The following is a 13,527-nucleotide window of genomic DNA, read 5'->3' as shown; positions in this document are numbered from 1 at the left end:
AACGCTTTCTGGAGAAGGTCAGGGAGTCCATCTGCTAATGGGTTTCCTGCCTGAGGGTATTTACAGGGAGAGTACGTTTGATGGACAAGGGCCATCACGGGTGAAAACAATTTGACAGCGCAGAAGATGAAAGCAAAGAGTGACCAGAGCAGCTCAGAGCAAAGTCCTTTGAGGACATGTCATGGTAACAGCTCGGACACCGCACACTTCTGGCAACTACTTTTGAACAAAGAAAGACGCTTGAAGAAATGCAGCTGATGAGGGCTGACATGAAATCCGCACGACGCAGCTCCAAGCAGAAAACAGGGAGGGGAGGGAAGGAGGGAGGAGCAGGCACACATGGTGCCGTGCTAGTGTAGTGGGGAAGCCTGCAGTTAGAGAGATACAATTTTCAGGTAAATAAAAAGCAGATTTATAAGGAAACTGGCAAAATCGTCTAAGATTATGGAAAGCAATAAAGAATTGATCAAACCTGCTCCTTTTATTCCTTTTTGACCACTCCCATCAGAAGATGGATGTATTAAGAGCTGGTGAAAGGGCCCATATGGAAAAAGTGCACAAGGGGGGGGGGTTGTCCTTCAGAGCACAGGAATTGCATACTCTGACAGTCACACACTGGCTCTTCACATTATCTACTTATTCATCCATCCATCATTGGAAATTGCTTTGATCATCCTCTTGTCCTGTGTCCCTACACTCCCTCTCCTGCCAGTGTCATGAGCTGCTCCATCAGCAGGACTACAAATTGCAGTAAGTGTCGGGACTTCACCTGTAAATGACAGATCCTAACTGTTTCCCTAATCTTAACTGTTTGGTGAAGGTAGAGGGAATGGTTTCATTTAAGAAGAGGTTTTGAAATCTAGCTAGTGAAGCCTGCTTTACTCAGCTATACTGGCATACACTGCCCTTAGCCATGCATCCATATAAAGCACATACAGTGATGAATACAGAAGTTGCTCTCCTGCAATGTGGAGGACATATCCAATATAATTCTGCAGTGATTTTTAAACCCCATTAAGCCAGCAGTCAAGCTGCTGCTAGGTGTGAAGCTTGCATGCTTGAGTCCGTGCTTCGATGGAACCCAAAGTTCTAGCTGGACAAACAAGCTTGTTGCTTTGCTCCTCACAGCTCCAGTGCAGCGGGAAGTGGTGAAAACAATATTGTCCAAGGACATCTCACTGTCGCTCTCCATTTGGCAAATACTTTCAGACTGTTTCTGTCACTGTTTGCAAAATGGCTGGTTTGTTTTTTTTTTTTTGCTTGCAGTAAACTCTTGCAGCTGGCAACCTATTTGCCTTTCTCATGTTTCCCCCCATAGTACAAGCATTGTTTTGCCCTTCCTCGTAGGCCACTCTGTTTCTCATTAGTCTGTGTTTGTCTCTCATTTTATACATGGCAAATAAGCTCCATTACTATTAAACTTTCAGTTTTCATCATTGCCTCTTCTCTTTTCTGCTTTGCTATTGCAGAAGATGCCATTAGGACAGTGTGGCATATCTTTGCAACAACAAGAAAGATCAGATGCCTGAGTCAAGGTATTTAAATTTCTTCAGGAATTTGGGCCCTCAACGAGGGCACTGCTTCCCTTCCCACAGAAACGAAAGCAGGGAGGGAGGCACCTGCATTACTCGTGGAGCAGGAGCACAGTCAGGAGGAAGGCTTGGCCGTGGGAGCGTGCAAGCTTTCCTCAGTCTTGCAGTTTAGCCATAGTGATGGTGTTGCATTTTCTGATGCGCAAAATGAAAGCTCCCAAAAGTCAGAGATGTCCTAAGAGAACAAGTGACAATTTGGCATGCTGAAACCATGACTGTGGAGAAAAAGTAACTGAGATAACACACGTGAAAGTGAAGGACAAGGTAAAATGCCCAACAGAAGATTTATAAAAATGCTAAGGAAGTCACTTTCCTCTGTTCCTTTTCACACCACCCTGAAATTGGTGTACAGCTGCTTTCCACACGCTAGGTACAGCCATGATCCTGATACACTATGTGACTGGCAGGCTACCTCCTTCCCTGTGCTCATGGAGCCATTTTCCAGATTAAGCCTGACAGGCATTTCAGTCAAGCACCCTCTTCTCATCACTGAGACTAACTCTGAAGAATGAGGCTTCAAGCAGGTGTTGACACTTGCTCTGTCATACAAGTTTCTCACATTAAACAATATTGACGGAAAGTCTCCCAAGTGTTTTCCATTAGTATGAGCCGCTACTGGGCAACACCATCATTTTTCATACGTAGGGGCTAAAAGCTTGTGTGCAATTTATTAACATTATGCCTTTCTTTATATGCTTTTAAAAAAAAAAAAGGCAAAACAGGAAAGAAGTGTTCATTTCTATCATGTTAGAAGCAGTCAGTTAAAATAGCACCTTTCATTTTACTATGCAATTTAGGTTGTGATTTTCAAAATGACTCTCGGAAAATGGGCACCAAAGCTACCCTTTAAAGGTACTTGGACAATGGAGATACCTGGATATTAAAGCCCATTAATTTTGACACCACTGGCTGCCCATCCCAACTGATTTAGTTACCCCATCAGAGGTCCCAGCCTAGTATTTGGTGGGGGGACATCAAACATAGCCTCCTGTACTGGGAGATGTGAACACGGCCCTTCTGTGCCTTTGTACCCCTTTTGGAGGGGACAGTCACAGCAAGCAGCTGGCTGCAATCTCCCACCAGCTGAACTTGAAATACCCTAACCCCGGACACAAATTAGACTCTGCCCCCTGACACAAAAGCTATCCCAAAATGCCGTGGTTCTGCAGGCATTTTCCATGGAGAATCTCATTTGGGTAATGAATAATTAAATGCTCATTTAAGCTTTCTTTCCTATCTTTTCTTCTTTCCAAAAGAAAGCAACTGCTGTCATGCTTGCTTGATTAGAAAATCTAAATCCTTCAAATTTGCTGATGTTTTTGAGATGTGGAAAAAGCTGGGCAATTAATTAAGCAAAAAAAGACTTGTCAAATGGCTGTCCTCTCTGGGGTTTGGGTTGGGTTGGGTCTTCTTTATAACTGTGTACTCCCATATTCACCTGACTATAAGGGAATGTTCCCTGGGGAATGCTGTAGCCCTGGTCCAGTGGGATCTTGTCTCCAGAGTAGGTGTACCAAGGAAACAAAATCTAGAAATCCAAAGGGGTACAATGAACTTCAGCTGAAGTCTGTTTGTAAACAGTATCTAAAGGATGGGATAACCCTGTCCATGGACTTCTAAATTAAGTTCAAGGAAATATCTCCCAGTCCTCCAGAACAAACTGGGATGTGAACCTGCTAAAAACTCTGGCTCCAGCAAGTGCTGGATGAGTTTCAGCTTAGGTACCCACACTCTTTGGTACACCTGTATCTCAGGACCAACCAGAAACATATTTTGGGGGGAAAGGAGAAGAGGAGGTGGCTGTAACACAGTCATAAACAGACTTTCAGTGTGGTGGCCAAAGCACATCCCCAAGGATGGCTGTGGGCACCATGGGTAGTAAGCAATCACCCAAAGTAGTGCTGGGCTTAAATGGCTGGAAATAAAAGCTTTGTATGGCAAGTGCTAGGTGGCTGTAGTTATTTCTCTTTGAAGGTAGGCACTTGATTAAATGCTCAGTAAAGAAACAGCTACATTTACCCCACTGCCCCCCTGTATAGCTTGGTCCTGGAAAGCATTTACAGTTTGAAATCTAAAAATAGAGTTTCACATCAATGATTCCTTTGTAACTTGTGAAATTAATAACTGCAAGTTAATAAAGTCTAACTCAATTCTCCCTCAACCAAGAAGGTCGGGTCTGGTTTTAATCATTAGATAGGTTTAGACCAAGAGCATTGTCTAATCACAACCCAGATGCAGACAGCGCTGGGGTCACAGTCGGAAAGGACTGCAGTTGAACTTGGAATTACAATTTCCACACCTCCCCCTCCCCCAGGTTTTAAGCAGTCTGAGATGGAAGTTTCATTGTAAAATTATAAATTCTTGAGCCATCCTATGCCAAAATTAAGCTAGCAAGCATAGTTTACAGCTTTCTGATTATAATCTTTTTCATTTGGTTTTACAACCAGAGAGGGACTACACAAGTAAGTGAGTTACATTCGCAATGTACTTGATTGTGAGCCAATGACCTAGACTTGTTTTCTCTGAATTTCACATCAAAGACTCAGTGATTTTTAAGAAAGCCAAAATTACTCAGAATGGAGAGAAGGCTGGTATTAACAAAATGGGTCTACATAATTGATTTATAATAATTAGTTGCTTTCGCTTGGGTGTAAATCTCAGTCTAGTGCTACACTTAAAGCACACACCTACCTTTTACTTCAGTAGGACTTAATTATGTGCAGATTTAAACCCCCAAATCACTGCCTTACTGTTTTTCCCCCCTATCATCTCTACTCCATATAATTCCCAGTGAAAGAAGGAGTCCGCACCTGCCCACTAGCTCCTAGATCAGGTCCTTTCACAAATGATACATCATTTGCCCACCTTTTTTTTTTTTAATCTAAGCCAAACACTCAGATTAGAGGTCTGTAATTACATATGCGAAAAACTGTGTGCATTTACTGTCATTATGGACAAGTTAAGAGGACTGTTAGCCAGCTTATGCCTTTTTCTGCAACATAAATGTCTACTTTTCCGCCTATCATCAGACATTCCTAATCAAAAAAATCAAGCACTGAGTTTTAAATAGGGTTAGTATTAAATTAAAAGCATGAGTCAGAAGAACTCTGATGGGATAATGCATGCTGCTTGACCTGGTTCACTTGTCAGACCTTATCCCTCATGAAAACTGGTTTTCATAAAGACAGCAGGCTTTACCTAGAATCCTTTTTTTCTTTTTTTTTTTTTAATTGACATGATCCAGAATTCTTACTTTGAGAAAAATACTAATTTTAATAAATTCAAACTACTATTTCAAAGTTAGACAATGGGTATGAGAAAATAACAAGTATATCAAAATATAAGTGGAATTAACATTGCATATCATCCTGGTATGTGGCTAATGGCATTGCATCTGGTCAGCAGTGTAATTGCAATTTCCAAGGCTCTAAAAGCAGTAAATTGCATACTTTCATTCAAAGATTTCAGCCTCTTAACTCCAGAGACATTCACCGCTAGCAAGGTACTGAGTTGTTTTAACTCCCACGAATCTGCTGGATATGAAAAAACTCAGCAGGAGAGCAATATATGTACTTAAGTCTCCACAGGTCTTAAGTGTAATTGCAACAGTGGGATATAACAGTGTAATGTGTACTCTTACCAGACACTGTTCTGGATTCTCCTTTAGATTGCTTGAAAAGAAAAAATGCATATAGAGTATTTCAGGGAATTGCTGGATGGGTGTTGACTTCAGACCAGAGTTTGTAAAGTCCTGTCATATTAAAAACATGATAGGGCATTATCCAGTCCGTTGTGCAGAGCAACTCGTGTATTTATTATACTGCAGATACAGACAGAATATGACAAAAGAAAAAAGTCCAAACAAAATTCTACACCTTGACACTTCCAATTGTCCAGTTTCATGAAAAGCCACAAATCAGAATCTGAACAGTTTGATCTGCCTTTTGTTTTTTTCAGTAGCTGTCATTCTAAAGAAAGCCTTAAATGCAGACATCTTGTCTTTTAGCTGTCACAAAATCTGTCCAATGCCAGGACCCAAATCATCCATGATCATCTATTTGTTTTCCAGTGCTGCCTCCTAGCTCACAAAAAACTCAGTCTTTTTCAAAAAATTGTGCATACAGCACAGAGCTGATCTACATATTTCAATTTTCATTAGGCAATCATTTCATTTTCAGATAAATCTTCCTATTACTTTGCTTGCTCAAATACATCACAATAACCTCTTCTTCCCTAACAGAACTTAACAATAAAGCCAATACTTGTGTCAACATGGTAGCATTGGAACCTAAGGCTGAGAAATATTTATGGTTTTATCAGTGCAGTGCCAACATTTAAAAAAAAAAAAAAAAAAACAGTGAATCTCCCCAGAGTTTTTCCCTTATCAGTTTCACAAATAATACAGACAAAAACAAACAAGCAAACCACACCTATGACTGAAAGCAGCTAAAGTATTCAGGGTATTCAGGACTAAACTGAAAAATCTGATACTGAGTTTACATGTTGAACTATGTATATTTCTGCCAAATAGTCTCCTACCATAGAGCCCCCAGGCTTTGAAATTGGTGGTGCAATTAATTGGTGCAATGGTGCAACCGGTTTTCAAAATTGGTGGTGCAATTGGTGGTGATTTAGAAAGATTTAAGCTCTGACCATACGTTTGTATGAAATGACATCAGCCCCTTTGAAATATCTGACTTTGGGCATCCATGCCCAATAAGTTACCACTGAGAAAATTAGGATGTGAATTTACACCCTCTGCTATTCTATGTGATGTGATGTGCATCCATGCCCACTCCTTTACACTGCAAGATAAGCTCTTTCTTTTTCAATTGCAAGGTGAATAATTAAAAGAGATGATGTTTAAGGTCTGTCACCAGGGGCAGCTCCAGAGGAGTAGTATCACTAAAGTCTTTCCAAGGTCAGTGGGTGTCATCTCGTTAAAAGACCCAATGATTCTTTGGAAATTCATTTTATGGCTTTTAATAACTACTTTTTGATGGTAAAACAGTGAAGTTGCAGTTTTCTAAGCCATTAATACAAAGAAGGAATAGGAAGACTACTCCCACATAGTTATGGATGGGATTGGACGTGAAGCAGCCCCTGCTCGTTGCCACTCAAATGCTGCAAGTCTGCAAGCCCAGTTAGCACCCAGGTGGTATCAGTCTGGTGGGCTCCTTAGCAAAGTCAGTGCAGGAGGGGCAGAAGTGGAAAGTTCAAAGAGATGAAAAAGAAAGAGTTCAGGAGGGGGGTGAAGAGGACCTCCAGCAAGACCCACTGTGTCGGCAGCTTTGGGCAGACATTGCGGATGGCACCACTGCAGATGCACTTTGTGTTGGAAGAGGAGATGAGTCGTTGCCCACCCGCTGGCCTAAAGGGAGGGAAGATGCAGGAAGCTGCAGAGGACTCAGCCCCTAACAAAGTACTTGGTTGAGGACCTCGACCGAAGAGGCTCATTGGCCCGATGAAGATACCCCAAAGCCAGCTGGCCCCATTTGTCTTGCTGGAAAAATGGAGTCACATGAGCAGGAATCTGGTGTGAACCATGAAGTACTTTCATATTCTGAAGTATAACTGGGATGTTGTAGAACTGCCACTTCCTGCAATCATAATGCATCATGAATTTTTGATGATCAAAATTATGACTAAAGAAAAGGAGGGGGAAGGCATGTTCTACAACAATGCAGTAATGGGATTTATTTAGGCTAGTTTCAGTTAGAATGAGTAAAACAAGGAACAGTGTTTTGAAAATGTTTAAGTAAAGGTATATACCACAGTATGAAATTTTGTATTGCCAACATAGTACATAATTCTGACTGACCACACTGATTCTCTCACAAAGTCAGAGATCAATGCTGCAAATATAATCATGGTAGCAGAGTAATTGCTGTCTATGTCACAGATTATGAAGTGAATAAATGCAGAAGCAATCTCTTCTACTATGGAATCTCCCTTCATACTCGGCTAAGGACCTTTACCTGTATTAAAATTAAATCATATCCTCATGTTTATTCGCTTTCAGGGGAGGGCTTTCCAAACCATTCAGCACTGGCCTGATTTTGCTGCCCTTGAAATCATAGACACTAGTAGGGGACAACTAGAATAACTACACCACCTTTTGAAAATCCCATCCATATGTTACTGAATGGCAAAGGCATGATTTTGTCTCTCACTACAGAAAGGAAAATTGAAGATTTGTATTTTGTTCACTAGGAGCAAAAAGGAATGGGGGAAAATAACTCTTTTAGAGAAAAATAAGATAAGAGCAACAGTGTTTCCAGTGTTAAGATGAATCCCTCTTGGTTTTCAGATTTTAGCACAAACTGTGTCGTTCAGATGTGGTAATCTCCACCCTCACACCCTCATCCTTATCTGCCTCCTCCTGCCTTTGCCACTGTGCTGTGCTTTATCGTCTTCCTTGTGCTCTGAGACAAAATCATTTTACCTAGGGCCACATCTAGTTAATCCTTAAACCTGTCACATAAAATTCTACCCTTAGACTGGACGCATTCATTTTCTTCTCTCTTGCTTTCTACAGTTAAAGTACAGTGGCCTTATTACTGCCAAATCTAACACTACTCTGTGTTAATCAATACTGGCATGATCCCTTCATTTTGACTTCAAATTATTGCTGACCCTTTTCAATTCTTTATTAACCTCTGCTTCCCTTTCATTTCTTTTGAAGGGATGATTCATCCAAGCAGAACTCAATGCTTTTCTTGCAAGTGCTTACCCTTTGCTAAGGATGGGAGGTCTGTACTGGCCAGCACCTTTGGTTTAAAATGCCATGGATTTTCTCTGTTCAAGTTCTCCACCTCATCAGACCACTACCTACGAGTGCCTTACAGCTCCCATTGCTTGGAACTGCAAACCCGTCTTAAACACCTGATTTCATCAGAAGGACAGTCACAGACAGTCCCAGGCACGTGAAAAATTTCTCCACCTCCCACAGGACCTGAACTACACCCCCAGACAATTATTTGAGCAACCTGGCCTGTATCCAATGGCCTCTACAGCTGTCAACTGTTCATGTACAGGTCTGCTTATCCTGGTTAGACACAAGTATTCCTTCTCTAATACCGCACTTTCAACTCATAGGTCCCTTTAGTGCTTATTTATCATCCCAGGTGCTACCAGTTAGGCTGATGGCATGGCTTCCATCACGCTCTTGCCACCAGCAACCAGCAGAGTCAAAAGTCCATATACATAACGTGTCATGTTTAGGAAAGACCAGATAGCTCCATCCTAGAATACCAGAAGAATTGCCACATGAAATAGCACATTCCACACCAAGGATTTCAATAAAACTGTAAAATCTGAGTGATCATGCCTGTCTGGAACAAAGCAAACACAGGATCGGAGTCACTTTCTCAAGTGTGTATGTCTGGTGCATTGATTAGTATGTCAGACCCGCTTTATCATCAAAGTCATGTGAAAAAGGCAAATGCAGCCCTCTGGCACATCAGTTGAGGTATCCAGGAGACAGGTAAGCCATTAATGCTATTTTATTAAACAGGGATGAAACCTCATCTGGAACAGCCTATACAGTTGAGCCATCTGTGATTAAAGATGAGCTGAAACTGGACCAGATACAGGGCTGGATTGCTGGGACAATCCATGGAGGAGGCAGCCACCATTCCAGAGGATATACAAAAGGCTTGCTTAGCATATCGAAGCCAGCATCGAGAGGGAGTATGATTGATCTCTAAAAATACACCAGTGGGTAAACCTCAGGGAGGAAGAATGGCTATCAAGCTAAATGACAGTATTTGCACAATAATAAAAGGGTATAAACGATCTATGAATACCGTTGGACTTCAAATCTGGTGGCTTACACATCAGAGCAGCAAGATTCCCTCCAACTGAGGCAGGGAAGGGCAGAAATCAGGAAATTTTAATTTGGCATTTGACAAGTGAATACCACGAGTATATGGTAGAATAGATCTTGATAATGGTCTGAGCTTGACAAGGTAGTCCATCATATCTTCTATCTTTTTTTTGCCTTACTATTGACTCCTATTGACTATGTAATATTATTTTGTTATATTTAATTTATTCAGGATTCTTTCATCTTAAGTCCTGATGTTTTCACCTGCCAGTTTATATGGGACAGTATTTTATCATAGTTTTCTAAGTTCCTACATTAAAAGTCACCAGCCTTACACCCCATATAAAACTGTGAAGGCTGACAAACAAATTCTGCCAGGCAAAAGTGTATGAGACAGGATTCTTCTTACCAAAGTAAAAAATGAATGATTTTGCATTGTACCTCACTGAATACAATACAGCAAGTTCTGTTATGATTTAAGAAGTTCTTAACCTCTTACCAGAGTGGTGTTTGACACAAATTTTAAATGTTCCAGTATAAAAAAATCTTAATTATTCCCTTTGTTTTTTTTAAATCTGGCTGAACCAAATCTATTTGTTAAATTAATCATAAATTCACAAAATCTTCAGGTCAGCAGAAAATTTTAATTTTCAAATATTTATACAAAATAATTCAGTTGGTCCAATAATGCAACTGATATAATAATACTCTTTTACAAGACATTTCACTTGATATGACACAACACCCTAATTAGAAAAAAAACTAGAATGAAAATACACATGGCACACATCAAAAAGCAGATTTCTAAGGGTAATTGTAAACAGACAACCAAAACGAAGTAGATGTGTTTTTACTGCAATTACAGAAATTAGTTATTGAACCTATACTATATAACATTTTGTGAATGATCCAGGGAAAATACATAAAACTGTTAGTGTTGAACTTGGCAGATGACAGCAAGAGTGGGACAATAGTAAACAATGAAGAGAGAACAGGACACTGAGTGAGAGCAATCTGGATTAGCCTTGGCATATACCAATGGCACACATGTTAGTCTAAGCAGACAGATAGAAAACCATACACGTAAGAATTAGTTTAAAGGATTCAAGGATGGATAATCTCTGCATCATGATCTGCTAATGTTAAATATAGCTAGAGTATTAATGAGAATTTTGGGTGTGTACACAGGAAATATTGAATAGGGATAGGGATGCTAAATGCTTCTGCATTTAGCACTGGGGCAACCACTACAAAAATATTGTGTCCGTTTCTGGTATCAGCAGGTAAATAAGGATATTGATAGTGTAGAGAAGACTGGCATAACTGTTAACATCCTTAACACTGACTGAAGAATAGGAAAATTATGATTAAGGGAGAGAGAAAGACTTGGGAATATTCATCTCTTTAGCCTATTCATCTCCATGGAGAACAGACATTTACCATAGTGTTTTTCATCTGAGCAGGCATAGCTGCAACAAGCAACCAGGAGTTGGTGGAAGTAAAACAGTTCAAAGTAGAAAAAGATTGAAACAATTTACCCCATACTATAGCTCATTTTCCATCACTGGTGATTTGCAAATCAAGAAATGGAGGTTGTTGCTAAAAACTTGCTCTATTTCAGGACAGAGTTAATTGAGTGAAGTCCTACTGATCACACCAGAAGTCCCATAAGTCCCATAAGTCCCTATCCCAGTGGCATCTCATTGCTCACAATAAACCGGAGAGATGCAAAGGGTGAGGGGAAGAGGTGTGTATAGCTCAATAAAGCTGTTCTCTGTATTTTCCAGTCCCTTTTGACACTTCCTTAGCATGACTTCTGCTGGGACTCAGTTGCGCATTGTAAAAGCCATCTTCCCAGTCTGTAAATCACCCTGCAATGCTCCTGCCCTGTCCCTGGAGGCCACCATGACCACCATACGGCGGGAGGTCAGCTCATCTTTTGTCCCTCCAAGATGAGTCATCTTATTCTGGGATACGTTCACAGACTTCAAAGGGAACTTCAGATTTTCTTGACAGCAAGTCAGCATGTGGTGGTACCTACAGCACTTCCTCGCAGGAAGATCTGGTGTTTGCTATCCCCAAGCTTTTCACTGGCACTGGTCTGCTACCAATCTGACACATCTACTGTAAGACAGAATATATTAGACCTGAGATAAGCTTGTCATAGTTGTATTTTAAAAGATATTTACTTTTGAGCATTGTGTAGCTTACTCAGTCTGCATGCTGTCCCAACATTCCAGCCTACATGATATCTTCCCTGATCTAGCAAACACAGTGTGTCTTCTATCACCTGCTGGTACATTTCCTAAGTATAGGCTTGTTTCTTAAGAATAGGGTTTCTGTTTACTATCCCCTCCCACCCAGGTCATTCATATCACCACCACCACCTGAGGCCCATGTTCCACCGCTGGAGGGTCTCCGCTCTCCCAGACATGTGGATGGCAATTTCCACTGCAGGGAGCCAAACCTTCTTCCCTAGGCAGCCACACTGACTCCCATCTCAGCATCCCCTGGGGTTTCAATGTGTTCTGGTGTGGGCAAAAGAGGCAGTACAGAGTTACAACCATTTTACTATCTTCTACCAAGCTAGCGGTCTGTTTCTGAAGTCAGTTATTTATTTGCCTATTTCCAGAGCTCGCCCTCATGCCAAAAATACCTTCATAACAGTCCTTGAAAAACTTCAATTTATAGTTACGGTAAGGAATTCATAGAAGTAAACTTTGTTTAATGAGTTTCTTATTTATTTTGTTTTTTCAGATGAAGCTGACAATGTTATCTATAGACTACTCCCTTCTTGCATCCCCAATCTGTGTCTTCCCTTGCATAAATGTCGCAGGCTTGACTTCCTCCTTTCCCACAATACCTCCAGGCATTCAGCAGTAATCTGTATGCAGAGGTACTGTCACACTGAAAGACTAGCCTTTACCTTCAGAAAACCAAAATTATTTTTCACCACAGATTACATCTTTTTGTAGATCAGAAAATACAAAGTAATATCGGTCCCTTCTTTCCACTGACAGATACTTCCTCCCTTCAAAGTACACTACAACAAAGACCAAGTCTCAGTGTAACAGGATGAAGATACTACCAGATGACAAAACAGCTCTCTGTGGATTTCCAATAGATGATTCAAATCGCAACACTAAATAACTGTCCATAGTACAGGAACAACTGACCTGGCTTTTCCGCACAGGCCATGTGAAAAATCATTATTCTGCAAAGGAAGCCTGTTTTGAAAAGGAGAAAGTAATGTGAACACCCTGGGAGAGGCTCCCACTGCTTTTTTGTAGAAGCACGGAGGTGTAAGTGGGGAATGACATTCCCGATGTTTGTTTTAAGCGCATCACAAGTCCTGCTGGCACTGTAGTAATAATTGCATTTGCAAAGGTGGAAGCAAAGACAATCTTACAGTCGTAGGGGTTTAATCATGCAACAGCTGGAACATATTTTAAACAAGCTCCTTAGTTTACTGAAGTCACATGTCCTATAGTTTCTAATTAAAAATCCCCTGAATCCAGATGCTACATGTCCCTGCAATGAAGCTTGATCAGACTGCACTGTGTGGGATATAAGAGTAGTCCTGTCATGCAGAAAAGAGCATCTGCTTGCCATCTATCAATATCCTATGGAAATAAGCTTGCAGCCCTCATTATTTCTAACTGATAACTGCCTTTTGTATGTAGCGGGGGGGGGGGGGGAGTAATATGCATTATCTGAGTATTTATAGTTTAAGATGGCCTGATTGTGCTGCTGTGCAGTTGTTGGGATTTTTCTCTAACTGAAGAACATTCAGCTTTTTACACCTTGGAATTGGTTAAAAAAGTCTATATTACCATTCTTTTTGACCTGGTCCACACACAGAAGCTGTCTCAAAGGGCAAATATCTACCTGAATCTAGCTGGCCACTATGCTCCTATGGTAAAAATATAAAAGCCACTACAGCTTGTGGCACAGAGGAAGTTAGATTGACTGGAAATGGCCTTGAGCACAAGGTTTGAACTCACATCACTAAATCTGCAGCTGAGTCTGTTCACCTCCCTGCTGTCACATTTAAACAAATGCCATTGCTCCACAGCCCCTGCATCTTATTATTTAAACCAGATTTAT

Source organism: Buteo buteo, chromosome Z (genome assembly GCF_964188355.1).
Source record: "Buteo buteo chromosome Z, bButBut1.hap1.1, whole genome shotgun sequence".
Classification (NCBI taxonomy): domain Eukaryota; kingdom Metazoa; phylum Chordata; class Aves; order Accipitriformes; family Accipitridae; genus Buteo; species Buteo buteo.
The sequence above is the reverse complement of the archived record's forward strand: the minus strand, read 5'-3'. Positions refer to the sequence as shown.